Raw genomic sequence first — 7741 nt, 5'->3', positions numbered from 1 at the left:
TGATTAAGTCCACAGCTTCTGTGTATCCAACTATAGCTCACATAACCATTGTGGAAATTAGTGAATTAATATGTTGTATAGTAAAATGTATAGAAAGTATTTTTATGCATAAGTGCTACAGTTTGACTACTTGCTTTCCTACTAATACAAATTACCCTGAGAGTAGGGAAAAGTAATGATGCAATAGACAACAGAGAACAGCCAGTTAAGTGTTAATAATACTTGCATTTTATTCACGAAGAGACTAGTAATGCTCTACAAGTATTTTTCTAGCCATTTCCTTCACCATTTGCACATGTTCTTTTGATGAGCGAAGAAAAGCTGATGAAAAGCCTATGATAATGAGATAATGAGCAATATGAAAAGAAACTGGAAAATGCTGACAGTCTTGATTATTAATCTAGCATAGCAAATTACATTATTAACATGCACTTGACAAAGGGAGTAAAAAACCAACAAGCAATTGTTAAATTGTTATAGGCGTTTATGAAATTGTGAGTTACAGGAACAAAACTACTTTTCACTTGCATTTAATGTACATATTTAGAGTTGGGAAGTGGTGCTTGGTATTAAAAACATGGCAGCATCTCTCTTAGTAAATGCTTTCTGTCATTTAAGCCAAAGAAAGGATTTGCATTTCCATGTTTCTCCAATCAGAAGTGTTCATCAAGTGCTCCTATAGTCACTAATCACATCCAATAAATCATAAAGAGTGGTTCTAGATGAATTGTTATAGAAACCACTAATATCAAGCGGGGGTAGGAGGAGGAAGTAAAGTGAATGCAGCTCAACTGGTTGCAGTATTGCAATTACTCTGTTTCGTAACAGTTATCTAACACAGCTTACCTGGGAAAGATGGATTTGCAACATCTGGTGGCAAAACTGTACAATAGTGATAGAGGTCTGATGGTGAAACAGCTATGCAAAATCATTTCTGGTCTCCTGCAGATTGTGATATCAGAACACAAGGTAGAGGTGGGGTCAGAAGCACTAGCTATGCCAGCAGGGGTGGCTGTAGAAAATCCAGGCATTATCTGAATGTGGAAAAGTCAGATTTTAATTATTGCTATGGGAGAAAAAAAAAAAAGTAATCTTAATCTCAATTAAAACTATGTTAGTCCTAGCTTGGACCTGTCCTATTAAACTTACATGTGCCTGTATCTGTGCTGACATGAGTGGAAGCGAAGGCAAGTGAGGAAAATGGGATGGTTTCTTTTAATAGTAATTTCAGTAGTGTCATCAAAAGCCTTAGTCCTACCTTAGGGCTTGTTGGACTGGATCAAAACCTTTGGAATTAGCTGATGCAAATGTGCTCTGCTGCATATTCACTTTGCTGGTTCAGATTTGTTCTAAATGTCCTGCTGAGCTAATGGCTTACTGTGGGCTTCATGTCAGGCCAGGCATTGCAAGCTTGCCCCCAGCTGCATAAAATTGACGAGCATTCTGTATTGTGTTCTGGCTAATTCATCAGAAATGCATCTGTGCTATTCAGCAGTTACAGGTGTTGTACCAATGACAGGAGGACCACTGTTGTATTCTGTGGGTGGCTATGCTGAAGACAACAGGAGGCATTTCAGAGCAAAGTGTCAGTGTTCATGAATAGGTCACCAGTCTCCAGCCCACAGAATAATAAAACTCTGTTGTCCCAGGGTTTTTGGACATTAGGAGCTGCTGGGCTTCATCCCCAGTTTCTCCATATTCACTGCTTTTGCTGCAGCCCCAGGGTTTGGCAGGGGGAGCAGGGAGCAAGTCTGTGCTGAATCCACTGCCAGGTAGGCACCAAAACACCCCTCAGGATGTCTGGGAACAGTACTGAAGCTGCCCTGAACTAGGCCAGCTGCTGCTATTGCACCAGCTGGAAGGAAGACCTCAGTGTGCTGCTTGTTGTTGTTGTGAGGAGGCTGGAAGCAAAAGGCATCAGCTGGCATCTGAAAGTTTCAAGCCATTTTATCCACTTTCTCCTTCTTTTACAGTTACTGCCCAGCTTCCTTGCACTTCCCTCACAAATGCAACAGGGCCCCAAAATTCAACTGCTGAGATGGAAACATGTTTAACAATGCATTATGAAAAAGACATGGTGAAAAATTCCAGTGTAGATGGGGGATTTTAGTGACAGATTGTGCCCTGGGATTCTGGTGCATATCTTCCATTAAAGCCATCGAAAATGTTCGCATTTCAAGGAAGAATTTGGGCTGTTGACACAATTCCCTCTCTTTCTTTGGGAGCCAGACATTTTCTGTGGTAACAGAAAATATTATAAGAAGAATAAATATAATGCATTTAGGCATTAAAATGAATAACAGTCCTTGATCTATTGCTGAAGATTACAGACATGAGATGTGAAAGCTGTTCTTAAAGTAAGATAGACTTTTGCTCTAATTGGCACTGCAGCTTTCCTTTTATTACAAAATATGAAGGAGATGACTAGAGAGGTGTCTAGATCCTTGCAGCACACAGAGAGGTTGCTGTGCATCTGATGATCATAACTTTGGCCAGTAGCTTGCTGTATTTCATTGCCCTTTGAATCAAGTGATCCTAATCTCAGGGCAGCATACTTGCTGCACACGAGCTGCTGCTTCCAATTCCAGAGAGGACAAAACCTCGGTGGTGAGTGTATAATTGTTATATTTATAAGGGAAACATTAAGCCTCCTGTACTCCTAAGGTGCTGTATGAATGAAAATGACATTGAATGAATGGAATATTACTCCCCCCCAAAACAAACAAACAAAAAAACCTTCAATTTCTTTCTTTTTTTTTTTTTTTTTTTTTCCCCAAATTGGAGAACTATAAGTATGTATAAGAGAGAAACTTTGTCCTGGGAAAATGAAATAATTCTTATACTTCTGTTCTCCCTCCCCAGATGCTTGGGACAGTCTCAGCATATTTCCATTCTGCCTTTTCAGGAATGAAATGGAGTGTCTGCCTGCCCCGACCTCATGCATCTCCCCTGGGGACCGGGGATAGCCCGAGCCCAGCCCAGTACTTGTAGAGCTCTCTGGTGCCTATTGCACTTCTGGGACTTGCACTGTGTCAGCTGGAAGTGTAGGTCATGGTGATGACGGTACTGCAGCTTTACAGGAACATGCCTAGGAGCCCTTGAGTCCTTAGGTCAAAGTAAACTCCCCAGTGGGAGTTTACCTGTCATCATGTAAATCGGTGTGAAACCAGAAATGTGTGTGGCAAGCTCCGTGAGAAACCTGATTTGCTTTAGATGATGTTTGTCAAAATCGAGTTGTCTGTGCAAAACTGCTGCTCCATCGAAATATATATATATCTTTTTTTTTTTTTTTGCCATCTTACAAGAGAATTTCTAGCTTGTTGTGGACGAACATGATCTCCACCCTTTCTGTTCCTTTACGTACAAGGCATAGGTAGCACCTGGTGTTTATTTCCTCGGGATATAGTGTGTGTCTTCGGAGCTGGGCTCTTCATTTAGGAAAAACAAGACACCCTGCATTTTTGACTGTTGAGTGGACAGTAACAGCAAAGCCAAGGGGCTTTGCCTGTAACTGCTAGCCACAGCTAGCTAGGGTGTGGTTTAAGATGATTTAAATACTTATAGGATGCCAGCAGAGGGTGAAATGAGGAAGGGGGGAAATGAAGGAGAAGACTTGTTTATTTTAATCTCTGTAGAAAGGTTAAATTTACAGTTATCGCCTTTTAAAAAAAAAAAAAAGGAAATGATTGTGTAGTGGTGAAAAGGGAGGGGGAGGACCTTTACTTTCTGTTGCTGTTGTTCAAAAGTTTTGCAATGCTTGCAACAGTTTTCCAGCACTTATTCAGACCTCTAAATTTTCTGATCGGTGGAAGTGGTGAGCACCCGCAACTCCAACAGGAAAAGGTCAACTCAAAACACCCAAACGTGAGTTCTTGCTGAGCCTGTGCAAACTGCTGCTTCTACCATGTCTTTGCACTGTTCCTTTCTGTCAGATTTATAGCACAGCTGTCAAACCATGCTTCCTTGATGTTATAACCCATAGAGCTAATGTACCTAGCCACATCTGGCTGTGGTGCTTACCTGGTTTTCCATCAGGATTTTCTGGTCTCTATTTCCTAGGGTTGCCCTTGGCATTGCTGAATTTCAGCTTGTCTAAGACATAATGTGGTCTGATGGATTTAAGAAACTAGAATACACAGCAAAGGCAAATGCAGTTTACTTTAAGTACAGCTAATTGGTTATGTTCCTTGTTAAAGAAACAGATTACAGCAGGAAGCTGGTGTGTTGCTCTTCTGTAAAGATGATATTGAACCAGTCATACCTTGATGTGTTCCCCTCCTCTCCTTTTGTCAGTGTGATGCATCAGCAAGCTGTGCTTTTCACCTCCAAGCAGTGAAAGGGGACACCAATAAATTACAATGACTTTAAATATATATATATATATATATATATATATATATATATATATATATGAATCTTACCAGGTCTTACACTTCATCTGGGCTGTTCTTTAATGGAGTTATTTTACTATCACATTGATTGTCATTGCCATTTTATGGTTTGCTATAATCTTTGGGCTCCTATTGCTTGAAGTAACTGTTGTGAAATAATATGGAAGCAGAAAGCAGAGGATTTTTGTTTGTTTTATTTTTTTAAATGTTCCTATTCCTTGTGAAATCCACAAATTCAAAACTGCCCATGCCTCTGAAAAGTGACCCTCTGTATACCCCGGAGCACTGTTACACTGCTAAAAACAGAAACTTGATGCTTTCTCATGGGGTGGAGGGGAAAGAGTTGAGAAAGGTGGCAGTTTTACACCAACTGTCTCATGATGCTTGAATGCTGGGAGGCAGAAAGCAACATAATAAATATCTGAAAATGCAGCCACTTACCACTCTTTTATATAAATTCCAGATTACAGGCCAGATTCACTGTTGACATAAGCAGATGCAAATCCAATGAAGTCACTGCAGTTGCTTCTACTTATGCCAGAGGTGAATTTGTCCCTATTTTTGGAACACATTAGTTTTTGTGCTACAGCACTGACACACAGTGTCGTGTCAAAATCGTTTTCAACCATGGCTTAGTGCCACTAGCTGACTGACACGATGTATCATGTCAAACATCTGCCTAGTAATGGTCCCGTTCTGCTTCTCGACATGATGTATCGTGCCACTGTGTTGTGCCTGAAGGCATCTGATAGGAATTGCAGCAGGATCTGAAATAATGAGGAATGCGCACTAATTGAATATCTGAGCATTTTTGGCATCCTGTGGGAAACAGCGCTCTGTATGTCAGCCTATCTGTAAGCCTCTTGTGAACTCCTCATGTACTTGGGTGTAAAGCGATCACTAATGTACTCCCACCTTAACACATTGTGTTGGCACAGTAAAAGGCCAAAATAGAAATTTGTCAGGTTCTGCTTTAAGGACAGGTACTGGATTTTCTCCACAAAACAATCCATTGGTATGAAAAAAGCTTGCTCCTGCCCGTGATTCTACAGCCTTCTGTTACTGTGCATTAAGTGTAGAAGCGTGTTGTGTTGTTTCACGTTTTATTTTTTGATAAGCTAGCATCAGGCCTTCTAGCTGCTGTGCCTGAAAGGGTTTTCCCTCAGCCAGGGATGGAGCTAAGCGACGTCTCCCCTAGACTGGGAAGACCGTTCCCTGCCCCGAGCAGCTCTGCTGGGCAGGATTATGCCTGGCACTCGAGCGTGGGAGCCAGGGGATGGAGCAGCTGCAGGAGCACCTAAGCGTGGGTGCCTCCGTGAGCTGTTCCCGGCACCAGCCTCCAACACCTGCCAGCCTCACCATCGGGGTCACCTTATGGCAATAGAAAATGAGGGGAAAAAGATTTCTGACAGTAACAGTGCCTGGGCTGACTGGAGATCAGTGATAGCAATCAGCACGGGGATTTTCTGTTTTCCCCAAAGCCATTCAGAAGACCATACATGCGGCACAGTAAAGTGCATGTTGTATGTGTGCTAGCCACGCATTGAAACTTCTAACTGGCTGCAAAGGTTGATGTAGAGATTGACTCCATTTAGGCAGATATACAAAATGCAACAACTATCAGGAACAAATTACCAGGGCTTTATTAAAGGGGTATATAGATACCTTAAGACCTGTATACCCGAAAATAAATGTGCCTGCAGGAAATTGAATCTTTTTTCAAAGTATTGCAGTTGAATGCTTCAGAGAAATGCTTTCTATAAACAGGGAATCCTACTGGGGTCAGACAGAGCTATTTTAACCTTGTGTATTCATCTCACTGTTCTGGCAGAGGAGATGCGTGTGTGTTTGTGTGTGTATATATACAGAGAGAGGGAAGGTATAAATTTAGAATATTTGATTGAAGGCTTCAATTTCAGAAACTATTAAGTATAGGAAAACTTCAAAGGAATTTTTTTTTTAAAAGAAAATTGAAATAATTTATTTTAGGCCAAAGAAGAAGAAAACAAGAGCAAGCAAGTGTGGCCGTGCCCAGGCTTATAAGCTGGGATAATGCTACTGAGTCGTATGCTGACTTGTTTCCATGTGAGGAATGGTATCAAAAGCCTTCAAGTACAGGACTGCAGTGGGGTGGCTCACAGGCAAGAATGTGTGCAGAGGTAGGCCACGAACATATTTGAGTAGGACTAGAGCCATTACAGCCAGATCCTGGTTTGCCACGTGTTTTTTTTTTAAGTCAAGCAGTGCAGTTTTTTTTCTTTCCCTCTTTCCCTCTTTCCCTCTTTCCCTCTTTCCCTCTTTCCCTCTTTCCCTCTTTCCCTCTTTCCCTCTTTCCCTCTTTCCCTCTTTCCCTCTTTCCCTCTTTCCCTCTTTCCCTCCTTCCCTCCTTCCCTCCTTCCCTCCTTCCCTCCTTCCCTCCTTCCCTCCTTCCCTCCTTCCCTCCTTCCCTCCTTCCCTCCTTCCCTCCTTCCCTCCTTCCCTCCTTCCCTCCTTCCCTCCTTCCCTCCTTCCCTCCTTCCCTCCTTCCCTCCTTCCCTCCTTCCCTCCTTCCCTCCTTCCCTCCTTCCCTCCTTCCCTCCTTCCCTCCTTCCCTCCTTCCCTCCTTCCCTCCTTCCCTCCTTCCCTCCTTCCCTCCTTCCCTCCTTCCCTCCTTCCCTCCTTCCCTCCTTCCCTCCTTCCCTCCTTCCCTCCTTCCCTCCTTCCCTCCTTCCCTCCTTCCCTCCTTCCCTCCTTCCCTCCTTCCCTCCTTCCCTCCTTCCCTCCTTCCCTCCTTCCCTCCTTCCCTCCTTCCCTCCTTCCCTCCTTCCCTCCTTCCCTCCTTCCCTCCTTCCCTCTTTCCCTCTTTCCCTTTTTTTTTTTCTTTTTTCTTTTTCCTAAAAGTAAGCAGTGAGGAGAGACCTTTTGGGCAGTCAAAGATGCGTGCAACCTGCCAGCTAATGGGGTAAGTGGGTTCATCCTTCCTCCTGGACAAACTTCCAGGCAGTGCTGCAAATCCTTTGGGAAGTGGTGTGTGGCCCATGTGGGTGACTTGACTGGTGGACAGTCCCCCCTTCTCCAGCTTGGCCGTGCTTCCTGGGCACCTGAGGGTCAGGGGAGAGAAATTGGGCAGTGAGATGCTCCCCGCACCCATTGTACAATGAGAAGGGAAAGGGACCTGCACCACCACCACCACCCAAAAAAAAAAAAAAAAGTAATTATTAATAATAAAGTAGTAATGAACATCTATTCATCAGTTATTAATTGCCACCCACTCTCCGTGCAGCAGCAGGTTTGGGGGGGGGGAGGGTGTAGAGGATGCGCAGGTGCTTCCGCGCCCGCGGAGCTGCAGCGGGGGCGGAGAGGGGGTGAAG

This window comes from Cygnus olor, chromosome 1 (genome assembly GCF_009769625.2).
Source record: "Cygnus olor isolate bCygOlo1 chromosome 1, bCygOlo1.pri.v2, whole genome shotgun sequence".
Lineage (NCBI taxonomy): Eukaryota > Metazoa > Chordata > Aves > Anseriformes > Anatidae > Cygnus > Cygnus olor.
Note: the sequence above shows the minus strand (reverse complement) of the source record.